This window comes from Lactuca virosa, chromosome 4 (genome assembly GCF_052849685.1).
Source record: "Lactuca virosa cultivar CGN04683 chromosome 4, Lactuca_virosa_CGN04683_v6, whole genome shotgun sequence".
Taxonomy (NCBI): Eukaryota; Viridiplantae; Streptophyta; class Magnoliopsida; order Asterales; family Asteraceae; genus Lactuca; species Lactuca virosa.
Genome location: NC_136429.1, coordinates 386,494,941 through 386,519,614, shown reverse-complemented (window position 1 = coordinate 386,519,614; position 24,674 = coordinate 386,494,941).

Genomic DNA, 24,674 nt, shown 5'->3' with positions numbered 1-24,674 from the left:
GAGATTCAGAATCTTTAAGCATCCCCGATACTTTACTTATGATTCTGGATTCAAACACCTTCAACAATGAATCAACTTCAACACTTGAAACAGACGAACCAACCCCTAGATCTGCTTGAGATTGAATGACTGAATTCAACTTTTGATTTAAAATCTTAAACTGCTTCATGGTCATCAACATGTGATCTAAAAACTGCTCTTCTTCTTCATGAAACTCCAAGTCATCAAACATACCGCCAAACCCCTCATTATCAGGCTCTGTCTTCATACAAACAGTTTCTTGAATAGGTGAAGTTGTTTTGGGTGGCTCAGTAGATTGAGAAGAAAAAATTGACGTAAAGGGTTGATCAATAATGTGTTCGAATGTTGGGGAATCTATTGTTGAAGTAAGAGGAGTAGAAGATAACGGTAAAGAAACAGTACTTGCAAAAGGAGCAGAAGTAGATGGACCTGTAGCTTCATTCTTCGAACCTCCTTCACCCATATTGACATTTGCATCTGTATCAGATACGTGTGCAGGGATGCCTGAAGTTCGAACCTCCTCAGGAACTGATTTGGCAATCGAATCTTCGGGTGGTATGACAACCGTCTTCTCAGGAGTGAAACTTTCGGTGATAAGAGTAAACTCTGGAGTTTCAGGAACTCTTTCACTATCATCATCTGTTGACTCAGTAGAGATTACAAGTTTTCGAGTCTTCTTCTTCTTTTTCTTTGACAAATGCTTTGCCATGTCTTCAGCCCTTCGTTTCTTGGACACCGGTGAAACAGGTGCAGGCACTTCTCTAACTAGAATCCCTTGATGGGTTATTTGAGGTTTTCGAACCACTTTGTGCGTTGGAGACTTGGACTTCATTTTAATTCTTCGAAACATGCCAGTCTTCGAAGGAAGGACTACATGTTCTCGTGTTTCTTCAATAATGGGCTCAATTACTGGAGTCTCAGCAACATTCACTTCAACTGTTTCAGGCTTCTTCTTTGGAGATTTCGAAGATCTGGACTCAGTTTCATGCTTTCTTGACTTCTTGGTTTTCTTATCATCTCCTCCCAGTAAAACACCAATTTTAATTGAAGAATAAATGGTCGTCAAATAGGCTACCAATACAGGGTTCGAAGAATCAACTCTTTTAAGCATCGCATCTGGAATACGAGCAACTGTAGGAAAAACATCAGCATTATCTGTAACCTCCTTCGGATAGTGGTAAGATTGAAAAACTGCTTTGTCTTCATCAGTGGGTACCAAAATTCCTTCCTTATTGTAAAAGTGTTGCAGAATCAAACTCCAGTATCTTGCACACGAAATACCATGAATAGCATTCGTGTGTTCTACACCCTTTTGAAATTCCTTCTACAACTGTGTAGAATAATCTACTTGAAGATCATAGTAGATTCCAGCAACCATGGCATAAACCTCCATTCTTCCTTTATCAAGGCCAGCTGATCTCCCAGTCAAACAACGTAGAAAAATACCAAATAAGAAATTCCAGATTCGTGGAAGACCAGATTTCTTAAAATCACTAATCTTAGACAATGGTGGCTGATATCCCATCTCATTAAACATGTGAACGATTTGTGGAAAAGTAAATGAAACATATGGAGGCAAATTCGGAATATCAAGAATTTGGCAAAATACTTTCTTGGTTAGCCTGATCTTTTTGTCGTTCACCAGATGAAAAGTAATCGTATCAGTTGCTTTGTTATATGTCGCAGTTGATCCTGCTTGAGAAAGCTAGGAAAATGGAACAGAGAAAGAATTGAACATCGCTTTGGCCAAAACCGAGTTCTTCAAAGCAACTATGAGCATCTTTAATTATTCCGGGTACTGAGAAACGTCACCCTCCAAGTAGTAGTTTGTTGCTTGAATCTTCATTATTGGTAATGAAGAAGCATCTTCAGTGGTATGAGAATCAACATGAGCATAAGTCGCCATTGTTAGGGTTTGAAGATGATGATGAACAGAGAATTTTGGGATATTTGCTTTTTGATCGCGTAAACTGACAATGAACCCCTGGAATTCCCTTTTATATGTAACCCTTAAATTTGAATTTGAAGCGGAATAGGTATTTAATGATATCCGACGTGGCACCTTGAAAAACGGACCATTACTGCGTAAAAGTAGCCATGTGTCAAAAAGTAGCTGTCACATCGCCTTGAGAAACGGACATAATACCATACGTCATTTATAAACAGCCTGTCTTGTAATCCCCAAGAAAATTGTAACCGTCAGAACCCTTCGAATGGAAGCAAGGCTCTTTCACTTTTGGGATGAAAAACGAAGTCATATGCCAGAAGTTTGAAATCATCAGCCTGAGTTGGTATTACTTAGAACCTCAAGGATTTCGTGAGTGCTGTGTTCCAAAGAATAGAGACGAGAAACAAATATAATAAAAATATGGGATATTGTGATGTCAAACCATTGACACAAAAGCAGATGAAATCCCAGGCAAATATTACTTCATTAATCATTAAGAGAAATGATCAATAGCTTGTGTGGGTTCCCGTGAATTACAATCGAATACTTGTTGATAAGTATCAAAGGGCTTCTTTTATAATGCTTCGAGGATGGTTTAAAATTTCGTGACATGTTGGCTTTGAAATTTTTTGAAATGAATAGGACATTCGAATGAAACTCACACGTAAATCATATTCAAGAAAAAATTTATATGTTGGATCTTGTTGGGTAACAAACATCGTGGGTTTCGAATGTTTGATCAAGACCACTCATTCGAAATGAATATGATTTGGAGTTTCGAATCTTGGAACAGAAACAAAAGTTTCGTGAAAATCTGGAACTTAGTTCCCCGTCAATTCCTTAAAAGTTAATGAAAATTGGGTTTCACTTTCATCACGGTCTCATGATGTCAGATCATAAACATAGAGTTTTGATATATCTAAGTCTCGATGGTTTTGATCAGAGACCTCTCGGACATATGTCTTCGTGTGTGACCGTGACAGAATTTTATGGATGAAAAAGATTGATGTAAGACACGAAAAGTACCTCTATTGTGTTTGGACAAAACAGTAAACTCTTAACTGATTTTGATAAGAGTAAGGTAGCTCAAAGACTAATGTGAATATAAGCCTGATTGGGAAGAAATCTTCGTATGAATAATTTCATTAAGGCTTTCTTACACACACATTGAGTCATGGAGGCTTTGGTCAACATACAGCAGCATGCTTCTAGGGACATCCTAACTAGTTCGAATGATGAAAAATTTATTGATTCATATGAAAAATGTACCGTACCCGAGTACTGCAAGCATAATATCCGCTGTATCTTCATGAGAATCTGCAACAAAATACTAAAAAGAAATAGGAATCAAAATATTTTTGATGTTCTGATTTTTCGAAAATAAAAACAGAACAAACGAAAATCTTTTTGAATTTTTAAATTTTTCTAAAATTAAATGAGAAAATAAACGAAAATTTTTTGGATTTTGGAATTTTCTGAAAATTAAATGACAAAACAAACAAAAATCTTTTTGAATTTTTAAATTTTTCGAAAATTAAATGACAAAATAAACGAAAATCTTTTCGGATTTTGGAATTTTCTGAAAATTAAATGACAAAACAAACAAAAATCTAGTTTGAATTTTTAAGTTTTTCGAAAATTAAATGACAAAATAAACGAAAATCTTTTTGGATTTTTGAATTTTCGAAAATTGAAATAGTACTTGATGCAAATATGCAAAATTTTATCATCCCCTTATAAGTAACAAATGTACGAATGCGAAGAGGTTGAAGCGTTGACTATGAACGGTAACAACTAAATCAACCCTTAAAATAAGTAACAAATGTGCGAATTCGAAGGGGTCGAAGCGTTGACTATGAACAGTAACCTTTGAATCAATCCTTAGAATAAGTAACAAATGTGCGAATTCGAAGGGGTCGAAGCGTTGACTATGAACAGTAACCTCTGAATGCTGAATGATTTTGCATTATCTTTTAGTCAGCGCCTCTGAATCATTCCTTATCATGCATCATTCTTCTTTTTCGCATGGAACAGAATTTCCATCGATCATTCTAAGTCCTTCTATAATCTTCACAAGGGATTTTTCATCCAAAGCTTTCGTGAAAATGTCAGCTAACTGATCAGTTGTTTTCACGAAATGTACTTCAATATTTCCATCTTCCACGTGATCTTTGATGAAATGATAACGAAGAGCTATATGTTTAGTCTTCGAATGCTGCACAGGGTTATGACAAATTCTTATTGCACTTTGAGAATCACAATATAATGGAATCTTTTTCATATTGATTGCATAATCACGCAATTGACTTTGGATCCATATTATTTGTGAAGTGCAAGCAGCAGCCACATATTCTGCTTCAGCTGTTGAAATTGATACGCATGTTTGCTTTTTCGACTGCCAGCTCACCAATTTGCCATCAAGAAATTGACATCCACCACTTGTGCTTTTTCGATCAAGATTACAACCACCCAGGTCTGCATCTGAATATGCTTGTACAAAGAACCCAGTGTTCGAAGGATACCACAATCCTAACGAAATTGTTCCTTTAAGATAACGAAAGATATTCTTCACAGCAGTGAGATGTGGTTCTCATGGATTAGACTGATACCTAGCACAATTACAAACAGAAAACATGATATCAGGTCTACTAGTTGTAAGATAAAGTAATGAACCAATCATGCTCCTATATAAAGTTATGTCAACGGCAGGTTTATCTAACGAAGATGTAAGCTTTATGCCGGTTTCCATTGGAACTCGTAACTTCGTGCTATTCGTGAATCCAAACTTTTCCAATAGATTCTTCGTATATTTTTCTTGATTAATAAAAATTCCTTTTCTGTTTTGACGAATATTCAACCCAAAAAAATTATTGATTTTTCCCATCATGCTCATTTCGAACTTACTTTTCATCAAATCTTCGAATTCTCTAGACAAAGCAGGGTCAGTCGAGCCAAAAATAATATCATCAACATAAATTTGAACAAGCATTAGATGATTCCCCACTTTCTTTCGAAATAATGTGGGATCAACTGATCCTTGTTTAAATTTAGATTGTTTCAAAAATGAGGTAAGAGTTGCATACCATGCTCGTGGTGCTTGTTTCAAACCATAAACTGCCTTATCTAAAATATAAACATGATTTGGAAATTCTTCGTTAATAAAACCTGGGGGTTGTTCGACGTAAACAGTTTCTTCAAGCTCTCCATTTAGAAATGCACATTTCACGTCCATTTGATAAACATCAAAATATTTGTGAGCTGCATAAGCCAGAAATATACGAACCGCCTCGAGTCTTGCGACAGGGGCAAAAGTTTCTTCATAGTCGATTCCTTCTTGTTGTGAATATCCTTTAACAACAAGTCTGGCTTTGTTTCGAACAATATTTTCACCTTTGTCGGTTTTATTTATGAAAATCCATTTTAACCCGACAATCGAAACATTTTCAGGGTTAGGAATTAACCTCCAAACCTTGTTTCGTTCAAATTCAGACAATTCAGATTGCATTGCAACAACCCAATATGAGTGTTCCATTGCAATCTTAACTGTTTTTGGTTCAATCTTAGAAATGAAAACGTTGAACATGCAAAATTCTTGATGAGTATTCAATACCTCATTCTTTGCATGAATTTGAGCTCTTGTTAAAACTCCCTGTCACACCCCGCTAAAGCGGAAACACAGGGCGTGGCAGTACAAAGGGTTTCATCGCAAAAGTTAAAAGACAACACCAACCATAGTATTAAAAATCATTACAAATTCACAATGGGTTTGAAAAACTTTTAAAAGAAATTACAATGTAAATTGAAATACAACACATGCGAATGCTCCTAAAAGTGAAGTGTCCCTAAGTGCCACTTACTGATGATTCCTGAAAAAGCATGTAAAACGAGCGTCAACTATAAAAATAGTTTGTGAGTACTCACAGATAAACATATAATACTGGTTCCATGAATTGAAATCAAAGTTTTGATAAAAGTTTCCAATAATAAAAGTATATTGTTAAGATGAGTAAATAAGTTTGTAAAAACAAAGTTCTTTGTCATCACGAGAGATAAGGTATGTTGCCCAAATAAGATGCAACATTCATATTCTCATGGAAGATAAAGCTCGTTACTCAAACGAGTAAACAAGTTTCATTGCTAAAATGAGCAATCAATTTCGTTGCTACAAGGAGCAAACAATTTCATTGCTAAGACATGTATATAAGTTTTCAGTAATAACAGTTCGTTGTTGTAATGAGAAACAAAGTTCATTGCTATAATTAATAAACAAGTTTATTGCTATAGCAAGTAACGAGTTTGTATGTGTATGAGCAAACAATGAGTCTCAACCAAACCTATGACTGAAGCCCTATCAAGATCTATGCTTATCGTTCCATAGATGAATATGGTATCATGCACTCCAGCAATAGGGCGAGTGAGGAGTTGTCAATTCCTAATAGCGCTATCCATAATGACCATTGGCTCAAAGAGTTAATGGTTAGAGATAAGGGAAGGGCCTTAGTACGATAAGTTCTCATGTTCCGTGTTGCATAGACATACATAGAGAGACATAGCAATAAAATAGCAATCATGTTTGATACAAATCAATTTAAATACAACATTCAAATATTAGTTTTTCGGGACATGCTTTTCCACCCCAAAACATTAAAACTGAAAATAGGGGAGTGCGTGAATACTCACAATATGCATTGAGATGATGCAAATGATGCCTTGAGCTAAGTTCCACTTGTAACACTATCGATTCCTACAATAATGGTATTCGCTAGTGAGTCTCTAATCGAAATCTAACACTAGTATACTTACTACTACAATAGAATTATGCCAATATTGTGTCAAAATTTAATATAGATAAGTTACAAACATTTTTCTGTGGAAATTAAATTTCAAAGAATCAATTGTTATATAACAATTTAAGTGGAAAATTTCGATTATTGAAATGTTAATATTTAACATTTTAGAGGTGTTCCAATGATTAAATATTCAAAACTAAATCAATTTAGTTCTAAAAGTTCCCAAACTTTGCATTTCAGTTTTAATTGAAGTCAAAGACCTCAAGATAAATTTTCTTGAATTTTTGATTTGTCTAACTATTTTTCACCATTTTAGTTTCTTGGATAACCATAAAATCATGAAAAATACTAAACAATTAATAAAAATTACCAAACTTCAGATTTTGGTTCTAAATACGTTAAAAGACTTCTAGATAAATTTTTCATGGATTATGGATATGCATAACCATTTTTCATATATTTAATTCTCTAAATATATAAAAATTCATGAAAAATAGAAATCGGTTAAGAAAATGCCCCAAACTTTTTATAGTAATGTCATTACACGTACTTAAGCTGGGAAAAATATACAGATCGGTTTCTAAACTGTTTAACCCAATTTTATGATTTTTATGCATTTATTCTAATAAAAATGGGGATAAATAGAAAATTGTTTCCAAAATTGTCCAAAATTTTTGTAACGCTGTTATTAGTCATTATTAAGCTAGGAAAAATATAAAAATGAATTTCTAAACTGTTTATCCCAATTTTATGATTTTTGTGTATTTATTCTAATAAAAATTGGGTTTAAGTGTATTTAATCTTGGGAAAATAGAAGAAAAATAGTATACAGAAGAGAAAAATCATCAAAATTTTTATGTAGCATCCTAATGTACTACAAGGTGTTCGGGTAAATTTTCATAATTTTTGGATGAGTAAAACTATTTTTCCTGGTTTTAGTCCATTATAAATACAAAAATCGGAGAAAAATAGGAATACATTATGAAAAATTCTGAAAATATTTTTCTAAGTCTTCCACAGAGAGTATAAGCTGCGAAAATTATTAGATACCATTTTTATATTCCCTAATGTGGTTTTATGATTTATTAGAGCTAAACAAAAAGAAAATTCAAAACCATATTAAACAGTAACAAAATTGGATGAAACTTAATGGGAGATGTTTATTAACTTAAAGGATCATCCAAGAATATTTCCAGAATTTATTTACTAGCTTAAGTATTTTATATGATTTAACACTTTATTTTCTTATTATTTTCATATAAAAATAAAGAAAATATATATTGAGCTGAAAATTTCCAGAATGCATCTTCATACAATTTGATAACAATGAAAATTTGTGTTCTTATTTTTGATGTTGAAAAACATGCCTAAAGGCTCAATAAATTATAGAGAAAACTTGGTTCTTGTGATTTATGTAAAGATTATTGATGTTACTTTGACAATTTTTGCAACATGTTACAAAGACTTTTGAATCAAGATCTTTTTGTACCTATTAATACATGATATTCAGAGTTTAAAATAATTTTTGAATGATTTTTTAGTGATGAATAAGTCCTTTGAACATGCAACACAAAACAAATGTTCATAAGGAAAGTGCTGTTTGAGCAACAGTTTTGTAAAAATTGGTAAAAATCGAAATATTGGAATTTTCCATTGAGGTCAGATGGGTTTGAAAGCTAACTCAAAATATTATATTTCAGAAAAAGAATCACGAATTTGTGCTAAGAAATGAGTGAGATATGACAGTTTAAAGTCAGGTAAAGAAATCTGGCAGATTGCATGCATGATGATTGGTTAGAAAAGTGGGTTTTCATCATTTCCTTGAGTAAATCTTTTCAAGTATTTTAAATATATCATGATAAACTCATATTTTAGTCATGTTTCCAGAGATCAAAAGATTAAAACTTATCAAAATGTATACATGCATTTATGAACAAAATTTTGTTTCTCAAAAACTCTTAACTTGAGTTTGATGTTTTAATCCTTAAAAATCGATTTTTGCACTAAGATCATGAACATGCAACATTGTTTATCATACATGCATGGTGTTAAAACACATCCATCATGTTGTAAAAACCATTTTAACAAAAAGAAAACAAGTTTGAAGAAGATGAAGAAGGAGAAAGTGTAAGAAAAAGAGCAAAACTTGAAGGAAAAGTGAAGTAGAAATCGATTTTACCTTCAAGAATACCACAAGATGATGAATATTTCGAGTTTGAGGAGTGTTCATGGGTTTGTTTTCTGGAAAATTTCTTGGTTCTTAGAGGGAGGAATAGAGAATGGAGTGGTGTTTGGAGAGAAAAAGTAGAGAGAAGGTAGAGAGAGTTTTCTAGAGAGAGAAGGAAGAGAGATGTGTGTGTGTTGGAGAATGAGAGTGTGAGAGAGATATGGGGAGAGAGGGATCCGATTTTAGGGGAGGAGAGGCTCTCTCTCTCTTGTTTCTTTTATAAAAATTCAAATCTTTTATAAAAATATCCAACTTTTTATAAAATGTGCACCTAAAATCAAGTTTTTATTCATAAAACCTTAATTTTTGATTTATAAATTAAGGGTAAATGTTAATGAGTTAAATTTGATTTTCCATGAATGCATTTTTATAATTTTAATTATTATAAGATCATATTATGAGGTTCATAACTATTTTTATAGAAGTTTTAAGGTTAAATTTCATAAATTTAGGTTTTTAGGGCATTTAGGGTTTTTGAGAGTTTGTAAATCTTTGGATATCAAAATCAATTGAATATTTGAGACTTTAAATTATCTTATGGTATTATAACTCTTTTATAGTTATAAATAATGTTTGTAGTTTATTTTTATCGGTTTATTGGCATTTTATGTAGTGATTCCGAGATTCAAGCGAAATTGAGGAATCAAGTATACTAGTCCTAGTCTTCAACGTTGACTTAAGTTTCTATGAGACTTTGACCTAATTTCTACCACTAGGTCAAGTGCATGATGTGTGTATATGATTCATGAAAAGGTGTTCGAGTCAAAGAGTGACCCGAATATGGATAGTCACTACAGCTTAGTAGATGTAGAATTCACATATCAAGGTGAAATCTAAGTACACCATCCATTGTTTCTATTTGTTTCCAAGTTTCTAGTAGGTTATAACTTAGCTTCTAATTACTAAGTCTAATATGTGTTGTGCCTATATGTGCAACTAAGTTTATCAAATCTAGAACTAACTCGAATTTTGACGTTTGTCACAGTCTCCCCCGGTTGAAAGAATTTCGTCCCGAAATTCAATTCGTGACACATTCTATTAGAACTCAGCCGAATACAATTGTATAGCTGGAGAGGTGGTGACTTGAAGAGCTCTTTGATTATTTTGGGTTTATTTGCTTAAATAAGAGTCAAACTCTTTAGCTATAGTCATATTAATGTTTCCCTAATTCGAGTTCTACAATCTAGATTGCGAGAAATTAGGATCATGGAAATCATGATCCAACCATGGCGACCTAGTTGAAAAAGATTATTTAATTAGATATTATCTGAATCAAGAGAGTTATAATTTTTTTTTCCGAAGCACCAACTGCATTTAGCGTTAAGTCTGCATTGATCCTTAAGTCGCGTTCTAAATTAGCACTAAGTGTAAATTCGTCGCCTAATAAAGAAGAGGTTAGGAACAATTTGTTCACTTCCGGGTTGGCTACTACATCTGGAAAAGATATATTTTGAAATAAGAAGGGGTAGCACGAATGAAAGAAAAGCGATTGAGGGTAAGTTCCTAAAAATACGTACTAAGGGTAGGCAACAAAGTTTTGGTACATCTCAAATGTAAAGGCTAATTAAGTGTCGTCGAAAAAATAAATTACGAAATGATTGAGCATCTCCGAGGCTATAATTACCACTATGGTTACTCTTACAATAATAAAACCTTATTCGAAGAATAAATATATTTAGAGAGTCATTGGTGCAAATGGAGGCGAAGAAAATTTATGATAAATTAAATCACATTGTGTATATAGCATTTTAAGTGTTTAGAAGTGATAAAAATCTCACTGTTATCAAAATGTGTGTTTAAAAATGATAATTAATCTCACTATTATCAAAATGTGTAATAATTCCAAGATAATGAAGATACATGTGTGGCGATCCAACAAAGTAGTAAAATAATATAAAGATTAATTAAGGTTAAAGGTTTAAGTCGTCATTAAAGGAATTTGTATAGAAATATTTGTATTAAACTTTTGAGAAATTGTCCAATTGTCTAAGTCAGGACAAATTCAAGCTTACGGGTCAGACTATTTATGAAAACAAAGTTGAGAGTTTAGGAACTCACTGAAAATTGCAAAGTAAAATACTATTTTAAGAAAGGTGTAAAAATGTCAATCTTTGAAAATAGTGCATTCATAGTTTAGTGTTTCTACAAAAACAATCATTTAGAGAATAGATAATCGTAAAATTTAAAACCTTTGATGTATTTAAATAAAAGAAGAAACATAAGGATACATATCCTTCACATATATTTTTCGGATATAGAAAAATTATAAGCATAAAGGTATTCATCTTGTGTATTACTTATAACGAAAGATACAATGAAACTTGCATTTTAAATCAAGTTTCCAAATTTAGAACGAAAGAGCAAATGTAAATAAGGATTACTTGTTTATTGTAGATTTAAAAATAAAAACAAGAGAAGCAAAATAAATAGAAACAAAGTTAGAAAATGTATTATGTTAATATTATGGCGTGCGAGATCTAAAATTAGAAGGAGAGCGAGAAATAAAGTTTGGGGGAAAGAAAAAGGAAGGTAGCGGCGGCAATGATTGTTATTGTTGAAATTATAAGAACAGTACATATAGGTAGATTTAAAACCAGGTTGAGATATATTTCAAACTTCAATATGTGATGTATATTGATGATTAAATAGAAATGAAGAAGTTTTAAAGTGTTTTCTAAGGTTTGCTAAAAATTCACGAGTTATCTATTAAGTTAAACTCCATTTGTGAAAAAGAAGAAACACTAAAACTTGTAATTGAAAATCTGACAGTTTTGACCTTTTTGACTGGGGTCCAACAATGGTTAAAACGGATAATGTAAAGACTTAACATATTTAGATGAATAATTGTGCATTGTCAAAAGTACGTCGCTGGAAGTTTAAAAGTGAACACTAAGTTTTGCAATGTTGTAAGTTTTATAAACACGGATTATAAAACTAATTTGAAATAAAATAAACAAATGATGTGTGTTGGAAATTTAGGAATTAGATATATCTTAGAAACATGTGTGAAGTAGAAAGTTGTGAAAATATCATGTTGGGATTCAAGAAAACACATTTAAGTAAGGTACAATGCCTAAATCAGAAAGTGGTCAAAAGAGTCAAAACAAAAGTGGTTTGAAAGATCCGATGAAGCTTTTACACGTAATATGAACTTCAATGTCATATGTCTATATTTTATAGCATAGAATTTAAACACTTTTATAAAAGAAAACGTTTCTAAGTTTTTCGAAAACGTGCCAAAATGGTAATCAAGGTTTAAAATGGTTTCTATGCCCTTTAAAAGCACATCTATCCATTGAAATGGATTTGAAATGAAATTGAAATAGCAAGGTAAAAACCAATATTGGTTAAATTGAGTTTTGAAGAAAAGTGTTAAGTTAAAGCAAGTTGTCAAAAGATTTTTATCGAGAATATGGCTTAAATTGTTAGGAAAGGTCTAGTAAGTTGTATGAAGTGGTTATAAAGTATTTTATCGATGATAAATAAAACCGATGAAGCGAAATAATTTTTCGATGGAAGGTTAAGAAGTAAGGAATAAGTATGTTAGTGTAGCTGATCGTACCTAAATACTAAGGCGAGTCTAAGGCGAGTGCCGGTGTCTTTTCCCCCAAGATAAAGGACAAGAAAAATTGTTTGAAAAACGTTTTATGGTCTCAATACAGTTTACGACCTTTTATAGAGGTCAAAGGGACATCCTATGTTAAGTTTTAAGCTCAAGGTGGAAACAACGTAGAGCTAAATCGTAGCGTAGTAATAAGGTCTCACGTATGGGTTAAACTTTCGTGTCTCCTCGTGAGTCGAATCCGGAATGCCCACCAATGGTATACAAGTGATTGCTTAGTGGCGACTCATCTACCTCCTTACGCGATGCTCCAATTATCATTCGTGTCGATATCGAAACACTTTTTCATTGTTGTAACTCTAGTACGAAGACGATGAAGAGGTATTGAGGAATAATTGGTATAGGTTTCGACTTATGATTATTACTAGTGTTTATCTAGCTACTAACCTTACATCTAAAGTCAATAGCTACTGAGGAATACCCATTCGTAGTACTATGTGCATTGCTCCTAGAGTGGCTAGTGATATAACCTAAGTGGTTAACCTAGCACTTGATAAGGGACATGAATATTTCTAAATAAAGGCATTTTTATAAAAGTGCACTTAGTTTCTAAGTGTATCTAGATGAATGCCTATAATATGTAATGCCCGTACACACACCGAAAAATTTTGTTTTTCAAAAGTTTAAGTTGAAAATTGTTTTGAACATAATTCTACTATAACCGTTTCCAGCCTCACATTAACTTTCCTTAATTAAGCATAGTTGGCCAGTCTATACTTAATTAAAGTCCAATAATGCGTACTCGAATTAGTTATACCAGTAGTATGTTCTATATTTTAAAAACGTTTAGAAATTTTTTTTTTTGGCTATAGTTGTGGTTTTCCAAAGGAAAACCGGTATTCTCTATAACCTTCGGCTCTGATACCATTTTCTGTCACACCCCGCTAAAGCGGAAACACAGGGCGTGGCAGTACAAAGGGTTTCATCGCAAAAGTTAAAAGACAACACCAACCATAGTATTAAAAATCATTACAAATTCACAATGGGTTTGAACAACTTTTAAAAGAAATTACAATGTAAATTGAAATACAACACATGCGAATGCTCCTAAAAGTGAAGTGTCCCTAAGTGCCACTTACTCGATGATTCCTGAAAAAGCATGTAAAACGAGCGTCAACTATAAAAATAGTTGGTGAGTACTCACATATAAACAAATAATACTGGTTCCATGAATTGAAATCAAAGTTTTGATAAAAGTTTCCAATAATAAAAGTATATTGTTAAGATGAGTAAATAAGTTTGTAAAAACAAAGTTCTTTGTCATCACGAGAGATAAGGTATGTTGCCCAAATAAGATGCAACATTCATATTCTCATGGAAGATAAAGTTCGTTACTCAAACGAGTAAACAAGTTTCATTGCTAAAATGAGCAATCAATTTCGTTGCTACAAGGAGCAAACAATTTCATTGCTAAAACATGTATATAAGTTTTCAGTAATAACAGTTCGTTGTTGTAATGAGAAACAAAGTTCATTGCTATAATTAATAAACAAGTTTATTGCTATAACAAGTAACGAGTTTGTATGTGTATGAGCAAACAATGAGTCTTAACCAAACCTATGACTGAAGCCCTATCAAGATCTATGCTTATCGTTCCATAGATGAATATGGTATCATGCACTCCAGCAATAGGGCGAGTGAGGAGTTGTCAATTCCTAATAGCGCTATCCATAATGACCATTAGCTCAAAGAGTTAATGGTTAGAGATAAGGGAAGGGCCTTAGTACGATAAGTTCTCATGTTCCGTGTTGCATAGACATACATAGAGAGACATAGCAATAAAATAGCAATCATGTTTGATACAAATCAATTTAAATACAACATTCAAATAATAGTTTTTCGGGACATGCTTTTCCACCCCAAAACAGAAAAACTGAAAATAGGGGAGTGCGTGAATACTCACAATATGCATTGAGATGATGCAAATGATGCCTTGAGCTAAGTTCCACTTGTACCACTATCGATTCCTACAATAATGGTATTCGCTAGTGAGTCTCTAATCGAAATCTAACACTAGTATACTTACTACTACAATAGAATTATGCCAATATTGTGTCAAAATTTAATATAGATAAGTTACAAACATTTTTCTGTGGAAATTAAGTTGCAAAGAATCAATTGTTATATAACAATTTAAGTGGAAAATTTCGATTATTGAAATGTTAATATTTAACATTTTAGAGGTGTTCCAATGATTAAATATTCAAAACTAAATCAATTTAGTTCTAAAAGTTCCCAAACTTTGCATTTCAGTTTTAATTGAAGTCAAAGACCTCAAGATAAATTTTCTTGAATTTTTGATTTGTCTAACTATTTTTCACCATTTTAGTTTCTTGGATAACCATAAAATTATGAAAAATACTAAACAATTAATAAAAATTACCAAACTTCAGATTTTGGTTCTAAATACGTTAAAAGACTTCTAGATAAATTTTCATGGATTATGGATATGCATAGCCATTTTTCATATATTTAATTCTCTAAATATATAAAAATTCATGAAAAATAGAAATCGGTTAAGAAAATGCCCCAAACTTTTTATGGTAATGTCATTACACGTACTTAAGCTGGGAAAAATATACAGATCGGTTTCTAAACTGTTTAACCCAATTTTATGATTTTTATGCATTTATTCTAATAAAAATGGGGATAAATAGAAATTGTTTCCAAAATTGTCCAAAATTTTTGTAACGCTGTTATTAGTCATTATTAAGCTAGGAAAAATATAAAAATGAATTTCTAAACTGTTTATCCCAATTTTATGATTTTTGTGTATTTATTCTAATAAAAATTGGGTTTAAGTGTATTTAATCTTGGGAAAATAGAAGAAAAATAGTATACAGAAGAGAAAAATCATCAAAATTTTTATGTAGCATCCTAATTTACTACAAGGTGTTCGGGTAAATTTTCATAATTTTTGGATGAGTAAAACTATTTTTCCTGGTTTTAGTCCATTATAAATACAAAAATCGGAGAAAAATAGGAATACATTATGAAAAATTCTGAAAATATTTTTCTAAGTCTTCCACAGAGAGTATAAGCTGCGAAAATTATTAGATACCATTTTTATATTCCCTAATGTGGTTTTATGATTTATTAGAGCTAAACAAAAAGAGAATTCAAAACCATATTAAACAGTAACAAAATTGGATGAAACTTAATGGGAGATGTTTATTAACTTAAAGGATCATCCAAGAATATTTCCAGAATTTATTTACTAGCTTAAGTATTTTATATGATTTAACACTTTATTTTCTTATTATTTTCATATAAAAATAAAGAAAATATATATTGAGCTGAAAATTTCCAGAATGCATCTTCATACAATTTGATAACAATGACAATTTGTGTTCTTATTTTTGATGTTGAAAATCATGCCTAAAGGCTCAATAAATTATAGAGAAAACTTGGTTCTTGTGATTTATGTAAAGATTATTGATGTTAGTTTGACAATTTTTGCAACATGTTACGAAGACTTTTGAATCAAGATCTTTTTGTACCTATTAATACATGATATTCAGAGTTCAAAATAATTTTTGAATGATTTTTTTAGTGATGAATAAGTCCTTTGAACATGCAACACAAAACAAATGTTCATAAGGAAAGTGCTGTTTGAGCAACAGTTTTGTAAAAATTGGTAAAAATCGAAATTTTGGAATTTTCCATTGAGGTCAGATGGGTTTGAAAGCTAACTCAAAATATTATATTTCAGAAAAAGAAACACGAATTTTTGCTAAGAAATGAGTGAGATATGACAGTTTAAAGTCAGGTAAAGAAATCTGGCAGATTGCATGCATGATGATTGGTTAGAAAAGTGGGTTTTCATCATTTCCTTGAGTAAATCTTTTCAAGTATTTTAAATATATCATGATAAACTCATATTTTAGTCATGTTTCTAGAGATCAAAAGATTAAAACTTATCAAAATGTATACATGCATTTATGAACAAAATTTTGTTTCTCAAAAACTCTTAACTTGAGTTTGATGTTTTAATCCTTAAAAATCGATTTTTGCACTAAGATCATGAACATGCAACATTGTTTATCATACATGCATGGTGTTAAAACACATCCATCATGTTGTAAAAACCATTTTAACAAAAAGAAAACAAGTTTGAAGAACATGAAGAAGGAAAAAGTGTAAGAAAAAGAGCAAAACTTGAAGGAAAAGTGAAGTAGAAATCGATTTTACCTTCAAGAATACCACAAGATGATGAAGATTTCGAGTTTGAGGAGTGTTCATGGGTTTGTTTTCTGGAAAATTTCTTGGTTCTTAGAGGGAGGAATAGAGAATGGAGTGGTGTTTGGAGAGAAAAAGTAGAGAGAAGGTAGAGAGAGTTTTCTAGAGAGAGAAGGAAGAGAGATGTGTGTGTGTTGGAGAATGAGAGTGTGAGAGAGATATGGGGAGAGAAGGATCCGATTTTAGGGGAGGAGAGGCTCTCTCTCTCTTGTTTCTTTTATAAAAATTCAAATCTTTTATAAAAATATCCAACTTTTTATAAAATGTGCACCTAAAATCAAGTTTTTATTCATAAAACCTTAATTTTTGATTTATAAATTAAGGGTAAATGTTAATGAGTTAAATTTGATTTTCCATGAATGCATTTTTATAATTTTAATTATTATAAGATCATATTATGAGGTTCATAACTATTTTTATAGAATTTTTAAGGTTAAATTTCATAAATTTAGGTTTTTAGGGCATTTAGGGTTTTTGAGAGTTTGTAAATCTTTGGATATCAAAATCAATTGAATATTTGAGACTTCAAATTATCTTATGGTATTATAACTCTTTTATAGTTATAAATAATGTTTGTAGTTTATTTTTATCGGTTTATTGGGATTTTATGTAGAGATTCCGAGATTCAAGCGAAATTGAGGAATCAAGTATACTAGTCCTAGTCTTCAACTTTGACTTAAGTTTCTATGAGACTTTGACCTAATTTCTACCACTAGGTCAAGTGCATGATGTGTGTATATGATTCATGAAAAGGTGTTCGAGTCAAAGAGTGACCCGAATATGGATAGTCACTACAGCTTAGTAGATGTAGAATTCACATATCAAGGTGAAATCTAAGTACACCATCCATTGTTTCTATCTATTTCCAAGTTTCTAGTAGGTTATAACTTAGCTTCTAATTACTAAGTCTAATATGTGTTGTGCCTATATGTGCAACTAAGTTTATCAAATCTAGAACTAACTCGAATTTTGACGGTTGTCACACTCCCTCTTGTGGATTCCCAATTACTTGATCCTTCGGATGATCTTTTGTCCACTTTTCCATTGGCGGATATGTTGGATCAAATTCCAAAGGTGCATCTTCGTATATATCATCGTTTTCTGAGTCTACAATCGAACAAGCATCATCAAAATCATTATTATCTTCAATATTAATGCTCCCCCTCAACATCATCATTCATCCTTTTTTCCCCCTCGAAAGAATGCTGTTCGTTATCTAATGTATTCGAATCCCAGTGCTCCCCCTCCAGTGGATTGTTTTGCATACTTTTGCCATTTTCTGGAGAATTTGATGTTGAAGTATCATTAAGCTTTGTTGGTTCAGAGATATGATTATCTCTTGCATTGATTTCAGCATCAACAGCATGATCTGAAATTCCAAAAATTAAATCATAATCAATATCTAATGTTTGTGAGGATTCAGATTCATCTTGTATGTTTTTCAGAATTGTATGATTTTCAAACTGAGTTGTTGTTTGTTTAATGTAGTAATCATCAAATTTAAGATTAAAAGTTTCTTCAACTTTTCGTGTTCTTTTATTCAACACACGATATGCAACTGAATTATGCGAATATCCCAAGAAAATCCCTTCATCTGCTTTTGCTTGAAATTTTGTAAGATTATCCTTGAGATTCATACTGAAGCACCTGCATCCGAAAACTTGGAAAAATTTGACATTAGGTTTTCTATTGTTGAGAATTTCATATGGAGTAATGTTGAAACGACGATGAATAAACGATATGTTTTGAGTGAAACATGCGGTTGATACTACTTCAGCCCAAAGATATTGTGGAAGATTCGCATATGCCAACATAGTCCTTGCCGCTTCGCATAGAGACCTATTTCTTCGTTCAACAACACCGTTTTGTTGTGGTGTGTATGGAGATGAAAAATTATGCGAAATCCCTTTGTCCACCAAAAATGAATCAAGAACATTGTTCTTAAATTCAGTTCCATGATCACTCTTAATTTTTCGAACAATCTTTTTCAATGTTGTTTCCATCTTTTTGATAAAGTCAATCATGATTTGTGGAACTACAGATTTAAGCCTGAGAAAATAAACCCACGTAAATCTGGAAAAATCATCAACAATCACTAAAATGTACCTTTTCTTGTTGAGAGTTGAAACAGTCGAAGGACCACACAAATCAATATGTAAGAGCTCCAGAGGTGCAACTATTTTCGAATCAATCGTAATTGGATGACCTTGTTTATGTTGCTTGCCAACTTCACAAGCTGTACATAAAGAATCATTGTCAAATTTAAGTACAGGTAAACCTCTTACCAGATCTTGTACCACAAGTTTATTGATGTTTCGAAAATTGAGATGAGAAAGTCTTCGATGCCAAAGCCAACTTAAGTCTGATGTTGCCTTCGAAAGAAGACATATAGCAGGTTTCCCTACTATCAGATTTGTTGAAAATATACGATCTGATTACCACGAATAAAGGCTCGGATACCAGTTACTGGGTGACAGATATATATATTTAAGGAGATAAGATGCGGAAAAAAAATAAGAAGTGCGGAATAAATATAAACTGGAAAGCTATAAATGACTGAAAGCTAAAAATGAAATAAATGACAGTATTTAAATGACGTAAAGCTGTAATAAAATATATAAATATATAAATATATATAAAGTCGGTTCGTCAATAAATTGACTGAACTGGTTTAGAATTGGACTGGATCTTAATAGACTGTGTCTCTATTTGTTCAAAGTTCAATCCGGTAAGTAACAATAAGTTCTTTTTATGTAACAATGAATTGTTTACAAAACGATACAAAATACACGGGTAATGTTTTTTGTATGTGGGTATGGGGTTTTTTAAGGTGATTTGATGAGGTTGAAGTGGGTATTTGGAGGGTGGTAGAAGGTGTAATAAGGTTGTAGTTTTGGTGGTATAAGGTAACAAAGAGGGTGATGTTGAAAGAGCTTTGGGTGGTTACAAATATAGATTTTTCGTAGTAAATCTCTCTGGATAGCCAATTCTCTCTCGCGTCTCTCTGGGGTTTGCAGTGGTCAAAAAAATCGAGGAAAAATCCTGGATGTAGGTAAGGTCCTGAATAATTTGCGTTGCAAATCTCTCCCGTATTATCTTGTTGAGTTTTGCTCGGTGAATTTTTTCTTAACTTGCAAATTTTGATGTCGAAAAACAGCAAGGTGGTGATGGTTGTGGTGATTTGAAAGGGTTTTTGGAGGAGGTTTAAGGAGGGTATTTGGAGGGTGTTTGGAGAGTATTTTGAGGTTGGCTATGTGTTTATTCTTCTGGAGATGAGAGAGTAATAGGAGATATATTACAAGGAAACACAAAACACATACAAAAACTCATGTAAACATGCATCTATATATATGCAAAGGAATCAAGCAACTCTTGTTTGTTTAAGGAAAAGTAATGAAGTGATTGATTGTAAAGGTTGGAAGCACACATGATGTTTGATACTTTTGCTTTTGTGAAGATTTCTTTCCAATATATATATATATATATATATATATATATATATATATATATATATATATATATATATATATATATATATATATATATATGCATGATTCATATATATATATATATACAATATATACAATATACATACATATATATACAATATAATATATATACATATATATTTATATAATATATATATATATATATATATATATATATATATATATATATATATATATATATATATATATATATATATCCAATTGTGAATTGAATTTCCATTTTTGACCCTTGAGGTTTTTAAATTCTTGACAATTTTAGTCTTGATTTGTTTTGTCTTCAAACGACCAAATATTGCGTCTATTTTTCCGTCTTTGCGTATTTCGTCTTTTGCATATTTTTCTATTTCATAATTAAGCACGAATCCATGCAACCTGAAATAACTGATAATATTTGCTAGATAATATAAAACCAATTCGTCTTATTTCAGTGATGATCACATATAAAAACATTTTTCAACAATTTCCCCCTATGTGATCATTGATGAAATAAGGATAGATATAATCACATTAACAGTTTTAATCTTGAAGATTTGGGATAAAAGTTTTGTCAATGAGAAGATATATATAAAACCATTGTAATCGTTTTGAAAGTTTGTGACTTGGTTTAACATATCTTATGTAAAAGATTTTCAGAAATTTGTTTCCGAATCAAAGTCTCGGGTTCGGTTATCAAAGGGTAGTCATATATGTATCTAAAGGAATTTCCTTAAGATTTTATAGCATTATTTCTGACGACAAGTGGTCTAACAGGTCGATTCAGATGAACGCTCATAGATATAGCTCACACTTCACTTGGGTGTTTGGTTGTTCTGGCAGCAGAACAAGTTAATGATCACTAAAAATGAGTGATATTTCTCTCTGACGACTCACACTCATATTGGAGGTGTTCAGCTATGCTTTTCCTGTAAAGTCACTTAGTCTCATTATTAGATAATCAATCACATAAGACTGGTTTCGGCATTACTCAGCGGGTTTCTTCATTCATGTCATTAAAGTTCACTCTCTCTCCGTCGGGAAATATATGTAGAGGGGTTTAGCAATTTTCATAGTGCAGTTTGCAACTAAGAATCTTCAGTGATGAAGGCTACAGTATCCCGGGAAATCCATTGTTGTTGCAGCTTCTTCTTTGATAATATCCTGTTTGTTGATTAATATCGATTTATTGTAAAAAGATATTTTGTTTTAGCATTGAGAATTTGCTACATTTGAGACATTTTTAAGAGTATTTGACTTGAGTGATTGAGATATCTTCTTTTGTGAAAAATGGTTAAAACAAATCGCGGGATTTTATGATTTTTGTTTTGAAATAACCATTTGCTTGAAAGTTTGTTTGAAAATACCAAATATAGAATATATTTTTTTGTTTTGTTTGGTATATCTTTATTGAATCCATTTGTTTTCTTGTTGATTTGTCTTTGAGGATTGGATGTTGATAGATATTTGTTTTTCCTTTGGTTTTCTTGTAAGGATATGTCGTTGTTTGCTTGATGGATCATGGGATCGCAAGTCTTCATTTTTGGTTGGCTTTTATCTAGGTAGGGATAGGTGGCATAAAAGACAGTTTGTCTAGTATGTAAGAAATGAATGTATCGTCCCTGGTCATTTTGATATCTAAGCAAAAATGAGACCGTGACAAGGTATAATTGGGTATACCTTATAAGCAATAGTGACACACCTAAGCTCACAAGAAATGATTTCCACAATGATTTAGATCGACGAGGCACAAATTCTCACATGGGTTTTTGTTTTCATCTGAACCTCGTAACCTTATGTCCCTTGATTGTTTAAAATCGTCAATAATGAAATAAAATCGAAGGAAATAAAGTTATATACATTATGAAAAGTAGGATATTTGAACCGTCACTCCAATTGAGAATCAATATGACTTAAAATCTTTATCGAGCATAAGCATCTGAAAATTAAGTCAAGAGAAGATTAATCACAAGGTTCTATAAAAGCTTATTATGGCAAGTCTTTTATTAATTTTTTTTTTGATGATTTGTTTTTCTGAATGTTTTTGGAAATATTAGTTATTTGAATGTTTTTGGTATTTTTGAAAGGAAAGCAATTTTCAATTGTTTTTGAATTTTCCTTTTGAATGAAAGTAAACACACTTTTATACAAACAAAAAGTAAAAGTTTAAGGATGGATGTTATCTGGATTTAACATTCCTAGACGGCCTAGGAAGTATTGAAACTTTGTTTCATCGAGAGCCTTAGTGAAGACATCGGCAATTTGATCTTCGGTGTTGATGAAGTGCAATTCGATATGACCCTTTTGAATGTTGTCTTTGATGAAATGATATCGAATGTCGATGTGCTTTGTCATGGAATGGTGAACGGGATTGTGAGAAATGGCAATTGCACTGGTTGAGTCACAAAATATGGGAATTTGTGAAATTTTGAAGCCATAGTCTCGCAGTTGAGTTTGCATCCATATGACTTGCGAACAACAGCTGGCGGCAGCGACGTATTCAGCTTCTGCTGTTGATGTGGATACACAAGTCTGTTTCTTTGAAGTCCAACTCACTAGTCTACCTCCTAGGAATTGACAGCTACCAGATGTACTCTTTCTATCTAACTTGCATCCTCCATAGTCTGAGTCGGTGAAAGCGTTCAGCTGAAAATCGGATTTAGCTGGATACCAAAGGCCAAGTTTGGGAGTGCCTTTTAGGTATTTGAAGATGCGTTTCACAGCAACTACATGGGATTCCATAGGATTTGCTTGGTATCTGGCACAGACACATGTAGAAAACATGATGTCAGGTCTGCTGGCAGTGAGGTATAAGAGTGATCCGATCATTCCACGATATCTTTTCTGATCAACAGGTTTGCCATTTAAGTCTGCATCGATTTTGTATCCAAAAGCCATTGGGGTTTTTACGGTATTGGATTTGTCCATTGAAAAGCGAGTGAGTAGGTTTTTGACATAATTCTCTTGGTTGATGAAAATGCCATCAGTTGACTGTTTGATTTGAAGTCCGAGAAAAGTAGTCATCTCCCCAATCATGCTCATTTCAAATTTGCTCTTCATTAGATCTGCAAACTTAATACTCAAAGATTCATCAGTAGAACCGAAAATAATGTCATCAACATATATTTGTACGATTAAAAGATGTTTATTATAGATTTTACGAAAGAGAGTTTGATCGATTGAGCCTCTTTTAAAACCTGATTCTTCGAGAAAGGTTGTCAATGTGGCATACCAGGCTCGGGGTGCTTGTTTCAAGCCATAGACAGCTTTCTGCAATTTGAAGCTGTGATCAGGAAATTTGGGATCTTCGAAACCTGGTGGTTGTTGGATGTATACATCGTGATCTAACTCTCCATGTAGGAATGCACATTTAACATCCATTTGGAATACTTTGAAGTTCTTATGTGCAGCATATGCAAGAAAGATGCGAATTGCTTCAATTCTGGCAACTAGAGCATATCTTTCATCGTAGTCGATTCCTTCTTGTTGTGAATATCCTTTGACTACGAGACGTGCCTTGTTTCGACAAACGATTCCTTGATCGTCAGTTTTGTTTCTGAATACCCATCTTGAACCTATAACAGAAACATCGGGTGGGGTAGGGACAAGATTCCATACGTCATTTCTTTCAAATTCTTCTAGCTCTTCTTGCATAGCTTTTACCCAGTCTGGATCTTTGAGAGCAGAATGTATGGTTTTGGGTTCAGTCATGGATAAGAAGGCTCCAAATAAACAATCATTAGAAGTTGCGGCTCTAGTTTGGATGCCTGAGTTTGGATCTCCGATGATTTGGTCAGTTGGGTGGTTTCTGGTCCATTTTATTAAGCGATTCTCTTCCGCTATAATAATTGGAATTTCAGTATCGCATTGTTCTTCTCCGGGAGTTTCATCTTGGAATAGGTTTGAAGGTCTCCTCATAAATGATGCATCGGGATTGTTTTGGATATTTGGGGATGGGGTATTTAAAGGAGGATTTGGTGTTTGTTCCAATGAAGAAGTATGTGTAGGTGGTTCCCCCTCGAATTGATCTGCATTATTTCGGTTTGTTTGTGGAGTTCCTTCAGTGGTTGTTCCTGTAGAATCAATAGAAGTAGTTAGAAGTTCAGAATTATAAGCGGTTTTGGGTTGTTCAAAAAGTAAATCAAGATCGATTTCAATATCTCTGTCAGGAGAAGGTGTTTGTTGAATTGGATTTTGAAAAATATTATCGATCATTTTTGAACCAAAATGTTCACGATCCAATTTCCTGACATAAAATTCATCGAAATGAACATCGGTACTTTCTTCAATTACTCTGGTACGTTTGTTCAGTACTCGATAAGCAGCTGAGGAAAACGAGTAACCA